The 16,708-nt window shown below is 44.4% G+C and overlaps 1 protein-coding gene across 10 annotated transcripts in view; it reads left to right on the plus strand.

Moving 5' to 3' along the window:
- The window catches only part of SRGAP2 (SLIT-ROBO Rho GTPase activating protein 2), a 234,517-nt gene that overhangs the window by 36,498 nt on the left and 181,311 nt on the right, over positions 1–16,708 (plus strand). The window contains exon 1 of one of the 10 annotated variants that reach the window (XM_029230890.1): positions 2,517–3,086. The exons of the other annotated variants lie outside the window; for them this stretch is intronic. The gene's annotated coding sequence lies outside the window, so the exon portion shown is untranslated. Of the gene's footprint in view, positions 1–2,516; positions 3,087–16,708 lie in introns of those variants that run through there. 10 annotated transcript variants of the gene reach the window in all.

The following is a 16,708-nucleotide window of genomic DNA, read 5'->3' on the forward strand; positions in this document are numbered from 1 at the left end:
ACATTGTGTGTGTGTGTGTGTGTGTGTGTGTGTGTGTGTGTGTGTGTGTGTGTTTTACCTTCTTCAACTCTGACCACCTGGCAGTCAGTCTAATGTCTTCCCTCATCTTGATCCTTTAATTCAACATTTAATTACCTATTTTGGTGCACATATGAATTCGATATTATTTTTCTTTTTCTGAACTCATAAAAGGCATTCTAGCCCCCAGAGGAAATAATACTCCCCCTCCCACCCCAGTGAATACTCTTTTCCTAAAGACAAACAGAAAGTGGTTTGGGTTTGTCCCCTTTGCTTTAGTTGATAAAACGTCTTTCACTTCCATTGTTGCTGATAGTCTTGAACTTATAAAGTAAGGAAAATCAATTGAAAGCAAAAGATATTAAATTGAGAGAGAAAATGATGCTGCCACACTCCAGCTAGAGGCAGACTTTTTAATCCATAATTTCAGACTTATTTGATTATAAAGTATAGTGACCCCTCTATTTTTTTTTTCTTCTGGTTTTCTTTCTAGTTCTATAATCAGGAGTCTGCTATTCTCTTTCTAGTGCTATAATTAGTAGTCTGGTCTAAGACATAAGAACCTTAAAGTTCTTAACAGAAGCACTGCTTACTCGCCTCATTTTATAGAGAGGCCACTCAGCCTCTATGCGTCATTCAGTTATTCAACAAACATCATTGGGCACTGACTATGTGTAAGAACTGTGCTAGATGCCAGGGGTCAAAGACAAAGAGAACATGCTTCCTGCTTCCGAGTGCATCATCTGATTGTGAAGCCCACATACAAACAACCAGGCAAATTCAATGTGAGAAATGTAATCAAGCTACACTCACCGTTCTGATTTTGTACTTGTCTGTAGAGTAGCAGTTTCTATCCTGTGTTCCATTTACCTGTTTACTTGCTTGTTCCTCTGTGAGCTCTTGAGGGCCAGAAATGGATAATGGATGTGGATATGAATACGGATATGGAACGGATGAGGGAAAGGAGGTCTGTTACCAATGCCAGGCCTGTCTTACAAGGGGTGCCATAGCTTTTAACCTTCCTGCAAAATGTTTTAATTCCTAAAGACTGATAGGAAATGGTCTTGGGTGGAGCCACCTGGGAAATAATGGATTTTGCATTCTTGCTTATTGCAAAATGTCCGATTTGCTTTTTAGGATTCTCTTAGGTTAAATCATATGAAATCATCATTTTGTAGGTAATTTCACATGGTCCAACCTAATAAAAAGAGGCCAATTTTACAGCCTTCTGGTCTTCTTTAGGTTTAAGACAGGCACAGAGGTGAGGTTCTGGGCAGCTACAGTGCATCCTAAACACTGCCACCAGTTTCCCAGCTCGGAGTATGAGCCTCTATTTGGAGCTTCAGAGAGGGAGGGAGCTTGTGCCCCAACTCTTCCTGTGACACTCAGCTCTGGAGTGGAATTCCTCCGGGGAGTGCCTTTTTGTAGACTAGACAGGGAATAAAGCTGCTGCTCTGTGCCCATTTTAAAGTATTTTTGTTTACCTTGGAGAACGTACAAGAACAGGGTTTCATGCATATATAAGAGAAAACAGCAAGTGAAAAGGATGTGTACACAGTGGCATGAATGGGGAGCTATTCTTAGCTGGGACTCTAACCTAGAGAAGAACAGGAAACACGATGCTTCTGAATGTGGACTCCGGCTGCCCCAGGCTAGAGCCAAGGGGCTTTGAGTCATAGAGAAACGCATGGTAGCTGCTAGTGTCCTCCAGACCTTCCTCTTTTGGTAAAAAACTTTACAGTCGTGTGTCTCACACTGAGATAGAGGAGGGGATGGCTTTCTCTTTTAACCGATCTGGAGAGAAAGTAGAGAAAGGCTTGGGAAGTGGGCCTCCTACCTGTGCTACTTCTTCCATAGGAACGATCCACATCTATGTGGTAGATGGAGTAGCTCCTCTCACTCTGAGTGGTTTAGCTTCTGAGAAAGAGAGGGTTGCCTTGGCTGCCTGGATTAAACCTTCTTCAGAAACTTGTGTTCTTTGGTTTGTTGTTCAGTCTCTCACGTTGGGGTCAAACCTGATTTGTCTTTGTAAGACCAAGACTAGAAATGCCTGATGTATGTTATAGCCACAGTGGATGCCAGCCATTTTCTTGTCACCCAGTGACTGCTAATTGATTTGAATATATCAGGGTCTGGAAGCTGGACCAGTCATCCAGCTTCCCTATCTGAGGGTGTGATTGATAGGAGGAATGTTTCCAGGTAGCATTTTCCTGGATTAGGATAGTGATGGTGTTAGCCAGAATCTGTGTTGTCACTGTCATTACCACTGAATGATCTTTATTATGAACGTTCTTAGACTGGGTGTAGGAAGGTGATACACATCCAACCCCCACCCTGTATGCTTATTGTCTAATATTGACAATAGCTCCAAGTCAACATTTACAAGAGCATGTCTTTAGTCAGAACCCTATATGAGATGGGATTTCTTCAAGGAGGGCCTGAAATTGTGGCATTACAATTTACAGACTCTCTAAAAGGGATAGGGCCTGTATAGAAACCATTCTACTTCCTCATTTCTCTAAATGGAAAAAAAATCTCATTTCCTTTCTTTCTTTCTTACTCAGAACGCTAAGTCCATTCAGCTACCCCAAAAGTTATTATAGGCAGGTCACCCCTCTTAGAAGAAAGAAAAAATTTTCTTCCTTTAGAGTGGTACATGGGAACCTCAGAGTCGCCTTTTACCTCTTTCCTGATATGATTAAGATTTGTGCGAAATGAGTGTAGGGAAAACATTGGCTATAGACCTGACAAGTGGTTCACAGCTTGTTCCTGTTTGTGGTAAGTCTGTGCTTTGACTATGTGAGGTCCCCATATTTTCCAGTTGTCACACTATATCACTGCTACAAGTTAGCCTCCTTAGGTAAGGCAAGTGCCAGTTAGCATCATCTGTTGGGGAGGAGGAGGGGAGAGAACAGAACTGTAAGCTTCTCCATTAAAGTGGTGAACATGTCGGTGCCAGCCCTTGGAGACCTGGCTTGAAAAAGCGTGGAGGTTACTGCCAAGAGCCCCTGTGGATCCGTAGACCTCACCATCTTAGTGCTGAGTTTGATGAGTCACACAGCCTTCAGGTAAAGTCATTCCCAAGGGATTGAGAGAATGTGCCCCTCTTGGTTTGGATTGTGTCACATTTACTTTTTCTGGCTTGTATCTGCTACTGATTTTTTTTTTTTTTTTTTTTTTGCGGTACACGGGCCTCTCACTGTTGTGGCCTCTCCCGTTGCGGAGCACAGGCTCCGGACACGCAGGCTCAGCGGCCATGGCTCACGGGCCCAGCCGCTCCGCGGCATGTGGGATCTTCCCGGACCGGGGCACGAACCCGCGTCCCCTGCATCAGCAGGCGGACTCTCAACCACTGTGCCACCAGGGAAGCTCATCTGCTACTGAATTTTTTTGCATGATTTCTTCCCCGCAACTGCTGTTGATAATTTACATGACACCAAAAATTCCAGTGAAGGTAGCTTTCTCCAAATGCTGTGGAAGCAAGAGGGCAGAGAATTAATTGGTCTTGCCCCTGATCTAACAAATCGCGATCAGTTCTGTTGAACTTGGTCAGGCCTGGTCACTTAGGGTGTGTTCTGGGAAATGTGAGGTCTGACACGAGGTATGTACAAGGGAGGCTGGACAGGGAAATGGCTTCACAAAATAAAATAAAATATTCATATTGATGCGATCCCAAAGAACTTGCCTTTTGGTTTCGTGATGGCAAGGTGCTGGATCAGTCTTCTGTGTGGATCACAATATGTGAAGCCAGCTGAAGTGAAGGGGTGTCTAGACAGGAGAAATGATGAGTTGAAGTTTTATCAGAGGCTGAAGATCTTCTGTTGTTCTCTAGCAAAAGTTCCTCTGATGTGGAATTTCTCTGTTTTGTGCAGCTAATTGGAATTATAGTCTGGTTTCTGTCCCTAAAGACACTGATGTTGGGCTTGGATTGCCTAATTCTCTTTGCTCATCAAATTGATGACATCAGTAGGAAGGCATGAGATCTAATGTCTAAACATTAGTTTGGTTTTGGATGATAGGTTCCTTGGGTTCTTAAGTTAGCAGAGAGAAACCAAGAGAGGCAGTATGGTGTAACTAGAAACAAACAAAACCACAAACAGCCAGCTTTAGTGTCAGAGAGACCTGGATTCGGATCCTGACTGTGCCATGCATAAGTTGTGTCACTTTGAGCACATCATTTAATCTCCTAGAACCTTAGTCTTCTCATTGTAAAATGTGAGCAGAATAACTGCCTACCTTGTGGGGAGGTTGTGAGGTTAGAAGGTGGAATGCCCAGGAAGGGCCTGGCATGTGGAGGCACACATCAGCTTCAGCTGTTTCTGTTATTAGCAATGGACTTAGCAATGTACGCATCTGTCCCTCCATGCTTCCCACTTTTCCATTTGTAAAATGAACTTGACATTTCCTACTCAGTGGTTGACAGGGAGCCAAGTGAGCTATCTGAGCTGGTGAGGATGGATCCTGGGTCCAAAATTGGGGTTCTGCAAGTTGTGTTGTCTGTATAAGTTGTAGAACTATATTAAAAACATACCCTGCTTGTTTCCTCTTCTTGGTCTCCCATTCAGAGCAGGGCTCGCTGGCTTTGTGCTTTAAATAGTCCTCAGATGGTGACTTGAATAGTAGATGAACACAATCCTTGTGAATCCATTTGCCTTGTGCTTGGGAATTCTAAGACCACAATCGCTGGAATAGAAAGCCTCTAACCTGACATCCCACTGGAGCCACGTGTGCCTGCTAATGGATTTCTTTGGGAAGCTGGGACAAAGGGCTGGGTCTGCTTCTGTCGTTGAGTAGGCCAGGTAGGGGGCAGTCCATGAAAAGCCAGTCACCTAATTGTCTGCAGTTTATGAGTCTGGCTTACCTGGGGATGTCCACATTATGATCCAATTAAAGTTCAGCCTGTTTACTCTGCTCCAGTTGAGGGGTTATAGGAGGATAAAGGCAGATAAGATATTTATGGGTGAACCCTTTCCTGTTTCTTTTTTTTTCTCTAGATCTGTGATTAAAGGATTAATAGCACTTGTTATTTATTGAGCAGAGCCCTGGGAGGGAGGAGGGCTTTGGCACTTATTTTGCTCCTTCTAAGAGCCCAGGGCTGTGCCAGCAGCATTTCGCATCTTACTTCATTTATTCCTCATTATTTTTAGCCCCATAATACAGAGGGTCAGGACTTGCCCAGGGGTCATGGTCATGGGCCTTCTACTATTTCATACCTTGCATGCCATCTCTCCTAATAGATAGGCAACAATGTGGTCATGTCTGGAAGATCCTGGTGATTTAAAAGCATCACTGAATGTTCATTAAACATCTGAATGTAGTTATTATATATGTGAGAATGGGTTCACCATAGAGCTCCTGACATTATCTGCAGAGAGGCTGGCCCTGACCCTGAGTTTGGCATTTTATGCAGTATTTTGGTTGCCCGACTCTGGAGCCATGATGCTGGGGGCCTCCATAGTGTGGGGGTGTTTCTAATAGCAGCCTGAGCCCTTAATTATCTTACTAAAGACATTGCCCTCTGCTCGTGGAGTGTCTTTCTCTGGGAACTCTGGAGCTCCCAGAGACAAGATATCAGCTTCATAACATCCCTGTCGAAAAGGGGGGAGGGGGTCTGAAATCATTTGCTCTCCTTTACAGCAAGTGGGAGATTCAGGCACAGATGGGAGACAGAGGCACAGAAGTTAAATAATTAGTCCAAGGTCACATCAAATGATTTCCAGCTCAGCTGACAAATCCATCTAGGACTTGGTCTCCCAAATGTTGCAGCTTCCCTTACAGTGTAATCTGGTCTCCACCACTTTGCATGGCTTATCTTTCTTCCTCCTTTTTCTCATTTGGTAAATAAGATGTTTCTCACACCTACTTCCTGATTAACGATGGGCTTTTTTAAATTTAGCCCTTCAAGATGATCAATGACTTTACCTAGAAGACTGCTGCCAGAATGTGGTGTATAAAAACATACCTTTGTTGTGATTTCTTCCTGATGCTGAATTTTCTGCCCCTATATTTTGCACACTGTCAGTTTCTGTGGGTTTTAAGAACCTTGGGACTCTCAAGGGTAACCTTGACAGAGAAGCTGCTGTAGTTGAGAATTGTCGCGTTTTTCAGAGCAGTGCTCTTGGTGGTGGGGGGCTCCTAGAAATTCCTGTCCTGAGCTTCACAGAGGAAGGGCAGCACGTTCAAGGATAGCCTTGTCCTGTAGGAAGAGTACAGATTTGGCTTGTGTTATTTCTTGTTTCTTGTAATAATGTTGTTACTTATAATGATACCTTTCTAGTTACCCTCATGACTCAATATTCATTAAAACATATGAGATTACTCATGAAATGTTTCTCCCTGTATTTTATTTATTTTTTATTATTTTTTCGGTACGCGGGCCTCTCACTGTTGCGGCCTCTCCCGTTGCGGGGCACAGGCTCCAGACGCGCAGGCTCAGCGGCCATGGCTCACGGGCCCAGCTGCTCCGCGGCATGTGGGATCTTCCCTGACCGGGGCACGAACCCGTGTCCTCTGCATCGGCAGACAGACTCTCAACCACTGCGCCACCAGGGAAGCCTTCTCCCTGTATTTTAGACGGGAGCTGTGAGGTGGTGTGATTACATATGGCCTCTTAGGAAAATGGCTGAGTTGTTCAGATTCTCAGCTACATTATGCGATGTTTTTGGTCAGCTTCACTACTTACCACTGCAGAGTTATAAAGGGGAACTTTTTACAAAAAGAGATAGATTCACCCAGGGGAGGGGATCCTTTGTTAGTAAAATAGGTCTAATGCCAAATGCTTTTTGTTTCCTGAAGACCTATCCAACTGCAGATCTTCTGGCTTCAAAATATATTCAGTTCACAGTTACTCATTCAACATTTTCTGTATACCCATTCTGTGTCAGGTACCACGTTGGACATTGAATGACAGAGATGGACAAACTCCTAAATCTTAAGATCTTACGGTAGATGTTGGAATTTAGTGTCATTTAGCTTCATTAGATTCTGCAGTAGTTCCAAGATTTCCCAAGATCCTGTCCCACAGTGTCCTGTTTACTTTAGAGTGTGTCATTCTCTGCTGTCCTCCATTCCCTCCCACCTCCCCCAACTGCTGCTACCCTGGGCCTAGCTGCCATCACCTCTCACCTGGACTATCTCAGCAGCCTCCTAACTGGTCTCCCTGCCTCCACTCTTGCCTCTTTCAGTCAACTCTCAACACAACAACTACAGCAATCTTTTAAAAATGGAATTCAGATCATGTTACTCTGTTCAAACCCACCAGTGGTTTTTCCATTCTGTGCATGGCTGGGCCCCCACTGTCTGCTTGACCTTGCCTTCTACTGTTCTCGCCCTGGGACTCCTCTTCACCAATATTGGGTTCATGGTGTTTGCTTTAACATGTCAGCCATCCTGGGCATAGTCCTGTCTTAAGGCTCTGCTCTTCTCTCTACCTGGAACATTCTTCCCCTGGGATCTGCATAGCTCACTGCCTTAGATCTCCTCAAAAGTTACCTTATCAGCAGGTTCTTCCTGACCACTCTCTATAAAAGGTACCCCCACCTTGTACTTCCCATTTGATTAGTGTCTGATTCCTCTTTCCCCTCACTAGAATATGAGCTCCATGAGGGAAGGGATTTTGCCTGTTTTGTTCATGGCTATAGCCCTAATACGTAGAAGATGCTCAGTGAATACCTGTTGGCCAGACTTCCCTGGTGGCGCAGTGGTTAAGAATCCGCCTGCCAATGCAGGGGACATGGGTTCGAGCCCTGGTCCGGGAAGATCCCACATGCTGTGGAGCAACTAAGCCAATGTGCCACAACTACTGAACCTGCACTCTAGAGCCTGTGAGCCTCAACTACTGAGCCTGCGTGCCACAACTGCTGAAGCTCACGCGCCTAGAGCCTGTGTTCTGCAACAAGAAAAGCCATTGCAAATGAGAAGCCCGCACACTGCAACAAAGAGTAGTCCCGGCTCGCCACAACTAGAGAGAAAGCCCGCACGCAACAACAAAGACCCAACGCAGCCAAGATAAATAAATAAACAAATAAATAAATTAAAAAAAATGAAAATACGTGTTGGCTGAATGAACGAATCAGCCTATTGCTGAATCACTCAGTGAATATCCTCTGTAGAAGGGGCTCTTGGACCAGTGGTGCACATCTCTTGGATGGCGGGTGTGGGGATAACGTGGTCAGATTGGCTCTGCCTATGTGGAATAGAGTTCTTCTTAGCATCATCCCAACTGGCTCTTATTGGGTTGAAGCCTACAGTGTTAGCCTTGTTAGTATCACTTTTTAGTTGTAAAGTCAGAGGATGTTAAGATTGGAAGGGATCTGGGACACCATTAGGTCTACTTCTCTCTTACTGATGTGAGAATAAGAGTCTAAAGAAAGTGGGTGAGTTACCCAGAGTCATAAAGCTGGTTAGGGTTAACCTGAAATTAGGCCTCTGACATCTGGTTCCATAGTCTTCACTACATCTAGTCTCCTCTGGCTGAGAGAGTTCATGGGCTTTCAGATTTGACAATTTCTCTCCAGACTCCAAACAGGAGCTTTTATCTGGACTTTCTGGGTGAGTGTAGATGGATGATGACCCTGTAATATGTGGAAAAATCCCAAAGACTGACCAGTGTGAATGGGAACTAGTCCAGATGTGCCAGGATCACCACAGGCAGGCTCGTTCTTCCGTTGGCAGGAGCTGCGTAGGGTGGAAAGGAAACCAGAATCAAGATCCTTTGCCGCTCCAGTTATTTTATTACATGTCACAGTCAGAATGTGTCTTCCATTTAAATTCAGAGTTTTTGATGAATGGCCAGGCCAGCTGCAAGCCCTTTAGGCCAGAAACCTTGATCTCACCAACTGTTCATTTTCTCGATGGACTTCCTTATTTCAGGCGTTTGTGTCTAGCCGGCCTATTGTGGACTTGTCAGAGGGGTGTAGAGCCCTCTCTTTGCGACAGTCAGTTCCCCCCATGCAGCATGTGTCCTAAAGCTGGCCTGCCTCCATCCTCTTTTTAAGTGCGTGTGTGTGGTCTTTTGTTAAGCAGGATGAAGTGAGAGAGGACCCTCGAAGAGAGAAAAACTCCTTCAGCATTTGCTAGAACGTGTTTGTGAGCTGACCGGGCTGTAATTGGGATGGCAGAAAAAAGGCTTAAATTTATTAATTTCCTGTCAGCTGTTTTGTCATATAAGGTGCCCCGATTTTAGAAGGCACTTTGATCATACATGGAGAATGTGTTGTATTAATTCTACTCTCGGTGGCCTCTTTGACCGTACCTATCAAACATGCAAAAAGCCCATGTTTTTGCTGCTTCTAGTTTTGCTCAAGCAAAGGCTCTAGACTTTCTTAATTTATTTCAGCATATTTCCAGTTTAGATATAAAATGTACTCTGGGGATGCTGACTTCCAGTTAGCCATTTTGGGGGTCAAAGGAAGTTAAGTATCCTAAGTACAGTAGCCATATTAGCTAAAAAAGCTTCATTTTGGTTTGGCTGCAAATTTTTTTTTAGCTTAGTTTTCTTACTTTAGGTGGGCAAAATAATAAAGGGCAGAAAGTTTAGAGCTGTGCCCTAAGACACTCAGCAAAACAATAAGACCTAGAATTAGGAATCAGGAGTGATTCTGTTTACGGATTATTTCTTTTCAGGCTGGGCTAGTGGAGTTTCTGAGCACCACTGAATTCTCCCTTCTACATCTTCAGATTTTGTAAGGTTATGTTTTAGCCCTTTGGGGTCAGATCCGGGTCACCGTCACTCATGGGAGCCCTTGATCTGGACAAGATGGACCTTGAGTAGTTGAGTTCACACAACTAGGGCAGTGAGAGGGTCTCTCCTCTTGACTATTGTACATTTTCTTACCAAAGAGCTAGAGGAGCAATCTCAAGGTCAGGGGAACTCACCCTGATGTCTTGGGTTGTTTGGGATTATGCTGGATTCTGACCTGGGTTCTGTCATCAAATACAGAATGCTCTGATCCTTAGGGGCAGAGGTAACTCTTAAGCCTTTGGGTTCAATAACCAGGAAATGGAATTCTTACCCATTCTTGTTTTTTTGTGCTAGAAGTTATTACTTTGAGATTTGAACCTGCCTCTTTTTTTCTTTCTCTCTCTCTTTCTCTCTTTTTTTTCAGTAGCAGTTTGAAATTGGCTGTTCATTCAGACAAAAGCAAAAGGATGTTTACCCAGCCTGGGAAATAAATGTGAACCTACATAGTCTTTTCCCAGCTTTTTTTTGCTCTTTTGGTAGCATGTTAATTGTATTTTCTCTAGTAACCTTCCCCCTCCTACCCCCCTCTTCTTTTGGCAGCCATTATTACTTGAATTGGAAGAGCAGGTGAAGAGCTGTTTTTAGGACTCTCTGGAAGAGTACAGTACAGATGACAGTCTCAGCTAATGGTAACCAGAGCCAGGGAGCTGGGGTCAGCCTGAGCTGGAACCAGTCAAATTAGCATAGCACTGACTCTGAGTGGCAGAAATACAAGTGACCACAGAGTGTTAAACACATCTGGAAGAGGAGTCTGACATCATCCCCGACATCTGTGGGGAATACGCAGAGCCTGTAGACCCATTCCTCTTTGACCCTATAAAGATTCTTTAAAAAGTAATGCCCCTGAGTGGTTTTCTGGCCAGCTCGCCTGCTCATTTATCTTGGAGGAGATGGAAGGAGACAACCAGCTTGTGAGGCTCCTCGGGCCCCAGAGGCAGATGGATTCCGCATTTGAAAGTGCTGAAGCTAAGAGACCGGGTCTTAGGGGGCCCTGAAGGGTCTGCTTTTCCTCTACTCATTGTCCCTACAAAACTTTTCCTGGCAGCTGGCATTGCTGTTTAGACGGTTTGTTCTCTGCTTGCTGTTTAAGTTGTTTGGCAGTGGTGTGTCAGGATGCGGGTTTTCTGAATGCTTTCCCAGCTGGTTACTTGAGTGGCGGTTGGGGCGGGGCGTTCCGAGCTGCTGAGGCCAGTCTTCTGTCTGGACACTCTCAACTAGACCAGTGGGAGAACGTCATCTTCATTCTGCTGCCTCTGGTGCTGTTGTGGGTGGCTCTTGAGATGCGGATAGGGTGAGTTGGGGGAGTGATAGGTCTTTTTTTGTTTCTTTCTTGTTGGTGAAGGAGTCCAGACTACAGGAGTCAATGTGACTTTTACCATTATTCTATGCATAATTCTCTGCTAGCCGTTGCCCCCTTCCTCAGCCTATAATTTCCCCAGCTCCTCTTGGTTGAATTTATTTAAGGGCTCCATTTTCAAAAGCAGGTTCCTTTTTTAGTTCCTGAGCCAATTATGACTGAAAAGTAAGTTCTATAAGCAGCCTCAGATCCACCACCTTGTAAACCGTGCTGCCAACTGGACCTGGGATCTGGGATTCTAGATCAAGGGCTGGGTACCATGACGCCCCTCTAGCTCCCCACATCCCTCTAGTTGGCTCAGTCCATTAGGGCTAAAATTGCCACTCGTATCCTGGTCTCTCTTAGAGGCAGAGACCTTGCCTAAACCCCAAGCTGCTTGACTCAAGTTCTGAATTGCTCTTTTTTTGGTGGTGGTGGTGGTGGCGGGGAGAGGGTTCAAATGTACACACAAGAAATTTAATGAATCTCCATTTACCCAGCACCCAGATAAAACAGTTATCCCCATTTTGCCAAATTGCTTTCATCTTCCCCAGACCCCTTAAACATTTACTGTTATACAGGAAAGGCTGAATAATTACTCAACTCCCCACCCCATCTACCTTTTAAAATTGCTTTTCAGAATAATGAGTTAGTGACCTAGTAATTTCCAGTGGTGACCAACAATTTTTTTTGTTTTTTTAAAATGTTATTATGAACTCACAGATTTATTATGTTATCGATGTGCTTCAACCCATTGCATTCATTATTCATTAATTGTTTTGGATGCTCACATTGTCTCATCTTAGGTCAGCGGACATCCCTTCAAGTTCATCCCATGTTCTTTGGACATGACCCCATTGAACTTTGATAGCTTCCTTGCTTTCTGGCACAAGATGTTCCAAGCTGTATATCCTGCACCAGATGTAGAATCAGCCATTTCTCCCAGGGGCCTTGATTTCTTTTGGTAGAGAACACAGTCTGGGCTCTAGGGCTAAATTACTTTTGTCAACTGTCAACCTTCTCCTCGGGGACTATAGCCTGCTCCCCTGCTCGTAGCCAGTGTGAAGTTCTTGCTGGGAATCAACAGATCGATAGTCACCCATTGTGGAGTTCTGCCTCACTCTGGTAAGGATTCATCTCTGAGAATTTGGTGTTCTATCCCCTGGTTTTGACACTTTTGCTTCAATCACCCTGAATTTGGCTAGTGCTATGTATGCTGTGCCTTGGACTGCCAAGCTATTCTCACTGGGGCCAACATCCCAGGCTAGAATAGTTGCCCCAGCCCATGCCTAATAACCTGTAAGCAAGATTCTATCTGGGCTCAGCTTAACTTCTGCCCCTGTGGGCCTTGTGTTCCACCTGTTCCCAGCATTCCATTCATCTGAAACTCTCCCTTTCCTCATCAAAATCTTACCGGGTCTTTAAAGATTTACTGCTGCTTCTTGGGTGCTGAAGAACCAGCTCAGGTGTTCCTGTTTCAGTCTGAGCACCTATAGGTCTGTCTCATGAGGTGAGTGTCAACCCGGCTGGGATTAGGCAGAGTGGGGGCGGGGGTTAGAGGGTGCTGTTGGCACAGCACATACCTGGCTGACTTATTTTCAACTTTTTCTTTACTCTTGTAATCCATGCATTTCAGCACCTTCTGAGTGGCGTTTGGTAGGTTATCCTGTTGATTTTCAGCCAGGGAGTAGGATGTTCTGGCTCTGTACCATTGGCAAAGAGATTTGAGGATAGGTAATGGGCTACAGTTTTGTTAAATGGGACAGTATGAGGAGATGGCCTTATAAAGAAGCTGGGCAGTGGGGCCCATTTGAACAGTTGGTTCTTGGCTCCCATACTGGCAGATCCTTGACAGGTATTTTGAATGGTTCCAAATCTAACAGATCGCTTGTACTTAACTTCAGAGGAAAGTCAATTAGTTATCCTCAAGGTTGACTGTGTATCTTGAATGCAGTTTTGTGAATCTCTGGAGGTTCTGTGTATAAGGTTTACTCATTCTGTTATTTTAGTTTCGCTTGTTTACATGGAGACCGTAAATGTTGAAGAGAAGCAGACATTAGGATTGAGAAACCCAGGAGCCTTGTTCCCTCCCATCCCCTACTTGGGTTCTGCAATGGGACCCATTGGTGAGTAGTAAGGAGCTAGGCTCAAAATGAAGTAAGCCCAGATCTAGCTCTGCTTCGTGCTTGCTCCAGTCCTCAGTCAAATTTACTTCAAGCAAGTCAGAGTGGCATGTGGAGTGGTCATTCAGGACTGCAGTAACTTGCACTTCATTATATCCGGTGGGAGACTCAGTAATTTATAGCCTATCATTTCTGGAGTCTGGAGATGGCTTTGCTGAAGCAGATTCTATTACATTAGAAGAGAACCTAGCTGGCTGCGTCTAAGACCCGAAGCTTTTAGATGCTAAGTAAGGAGGCCATATGAAGGGAACAGAATGACTCTGGAACTCAATCCCCCACCTGAGAAAGACAGTAATAACATTCTGGGTTGGCCTCTTCATTTCCCTTTGATTCTGAGTAATAAATTCCCTCCCTACTTCCCAGATGAACAATTTGGGAGCCTGTATTACCTAGAAAGACTGTTCTCGCACCCATCAGATTGCATTAGGTGAAAACTCCTTGGCCTTAATGAATGTTGAAGGATTTCAAAGGGCTAATGGAAATTCTTCTAGAAGTAACAATTTCCATTCTATTGCTAAGACAGTTCTGCAGAAATTCCCCAAACGTCTTGGGTTATTTTATAAAGTAAAACAGCCAGCATTGGGTTTTCTTTGCTAATAGATGACAGAGAGAATGTGGACATTTGGAATTCATGGAGACTCCCTGAGTTGCATTTTAGCTCAGGTGTTATGTCACCTTTCCTAACCCTTTTACCAGAGCTGCTCACAGGAAAACAGCATAGATAGATTTGCTTTACTTCTCTCTTTGCCTCCTCCTACCATTCTTTTAGAAAACGGTGGGTGGCTGCCTGCCAGGTAGAATCTGGATGACAAAATCCAAGACTAGATTCAGAATTGTAAGCATAACCCCTGCCCAGGTTGCTTACAAAGAAAGAAAAGGAAGAGTTTTGTACAACATCTTGCTTCATTGGCTTTAAATATGGTATTTATTGAGTTATCACATTTTAATTTAGCCTTGTACTAGTTGTTGTGCCCCTTTTGATTGATCGATTTCATTCTACATTTATGGAGCGCTTGCAGAGTTCCTGGCACTCTGCTGGGGCACCTGAAATGAAAAGATGAACAAGACATGGTCCTTGCCACCTGGAGCTCACAGTCTAATGGGAAAGCATCAGAAGGTACAAGAAGAGCCATAGTAGTCTTGCCACATACTTTACATGTGTATCCTAAAGCCAGTTGGGAAACATGGGATTATTTTAAGCAGGGGAGTGACATGATTCAGTTTATATTTTAGAAAGATCACTAGTGGCAGTGAGGATAAAGTGATTTCGAGGGGGTGAGGCTGGAGGCAATAACAGTTCAGACAATAGATGTTTATCGAGCCCCTGCTTAGTCCTAGGTGTAGTCCTAGGTGCTGGGAACCTAGGGGTGAACAAATCAGACAGTCTCTGCCCTCAGGGAGCCTATATTCTAGTGGTGGTGTGAGGTCGTGTAGACAGACAATATGAATGATATTTTTCAGATGGTGATAAGTAATTCGAAGAAAATAAATAGAAAATAAATAAATGGAAGCTAGAATGAGCATCAGGGTAGGTGCTGACCTGTTGGGGTAGTTAGTGAGAACCTCTCTGAGGAGGTGACATTGGATCTGAGGCAGCTACAAGGAAGATGTGGGGAAGAGTGGTCCTGATGGGATGAACAGCAAGGGCAGGGACCCTGAGATGGGAACATATTGGCACAGTGTTTGAGGGCCATAAGGAAGGTCTGGGGGGCTGGAGCATAGAAGGAAGGGCAAGTGGTACTGAGGTGAGGTTGGAGGGCCTTGTGGGCCATGGGAAGGAATTCAGATTCATTCCAGTGGAGTGAGAAGCACTACAATTAATTAAGTCAGAGATTGGCAAACTATGGCCCATGGGTCAAATCTGGCCTGCTGCCTGTTTTCATAAATAAAGCATATTGGAACACAATCACGGCCATTGGTTTACAAATTGCCTATGGCTGTTTTTACATTACAAGAGCAGAGCTGAGTAGTTGTGACAGAGAACATATGGCCCAGAAGCCTTAAATATTTACTAACTGGCCCTTTATAGCAAAAGTTTGCTGACCTCTGAATTAAATGATCTATTTAAGTTTTGAGAAGACACTCGGGTGCTATGTAGAGAATGAATGGTAGGAGAAATAGTATATCTGAATAGGTCAGATAAGAAATTACTAGATGTTGAACACCAGAAGGCAGAGGTCATTCTGCTTTTATTCTGTTTAAAAGCACATAGCTCTTATCTATCCTCTCTAAATATTGTTGAATGAATGATGAGGTACAGATTAAGGCAGTGACAGTGCAAATATAAAGGAAGCAAGGCTTTGAGAGATATTTAGGAGGTTAAAAAATCAGTAGAGCTCCTTGCTGATGAGTGGATAGACGTAGGGGCAAGGCAGAAGGAGTGTAGGATACCCTTCAGCTTTCTGGGTTAGGTATCTTGGTGCATGGCAGTGCCATTAACTAAGGCAGGGAGAGTGGATAGAAAGGGCATATGTTGCCAGGGAGAAGGACATGGGGCATCCAGGACGTCCAGGTAATGATGTCCAAAAGATAGTTGAAAGAGGTCTGGAGCTCAGTGGCATGAGACTCGACTGGTGGTGACAGGTATGTTGGAGTCATTAGCTAATGCAGGCTCTCCCAAGAAGAGGAGGGCAGAACTAGAGCTCAGGGCATTTATTTCCTCTACAGACTTGGATCTAGAGAGGAGGCAAAGCTACAGTAGCTGTCTGGACGGTTTGCATCCGTTAGTCTGGTCGTCTCGTGACTACAGGATATGTTTTCTGTGGAGACTGGCAGGCTCCCATGAGGGCTTGCCTAACTCACTCTCCTGGATGCCAACCTCTTTCCCTTAAGTGGGGTGACTGGGGCAGCTCTGGGGGCTCTTCCTTTCCAGACTCCCTGCTAACACGGGAACATCTGTGGCCTTTTAACTCTGCGGTTGATTTGTGTCTGCATTTATCTTGTTGAGGATCTGGATAGGTAGGAAGGTCTTAGCTGGCCTAGGAGTTTTGTTAAAGCAAGAACTCTCTGACACCAGGGTTGGGCAATTGCTTGAATTTTATTCATTTTGGTGCCAATCCTCTTAATCCACAAAGCTAGATAAACCCCTGACGTGCCACTCTATTTCTCCCTTCTTCTTGTTTGGGGCAGGGAAACCACAGAAGTGATTTATAAAAAAGCACTTGTATTGAAAGTGGCCTTAAGATAGTTGTAATCCTAGACTTGGATGTAAATCTCCCCTCTTCACAAAAGTCCATTATGAAAACCCAAGAATAAAATCACAATTGTGAAAAGAGGAAGGCCACTCTCTACCCGGTTCTACCCACAACCCCGTTTTTAGCATAGTGTCACGTTTCTGTTGTTTTTGCACATTTTAGAAGGCTGAGTTAACCCAGTCTTAAGTATAATGTTCAAATTTTTATGGGCCCTCATGTTTTATCGGTTTCTCCT

Source organism: Monodon monoceros, unplaced genomic scaffold (assembly GCF_005190385.1).
Source record: "Monodon monoceros isolate NGI ecotype Baffin Bay Population unplaced genomic scaffold, NGI_Narwhal_1 Super_Scaffold_18, whole genome shotgun sequence".
NCBI classification, from domain to species: domain Eukaryota; kingdom Metazoa; phylum Chordata; class Mammalia; order Artiodactyla; family Monodontidae; genus Monodon; species Monodon monoceros.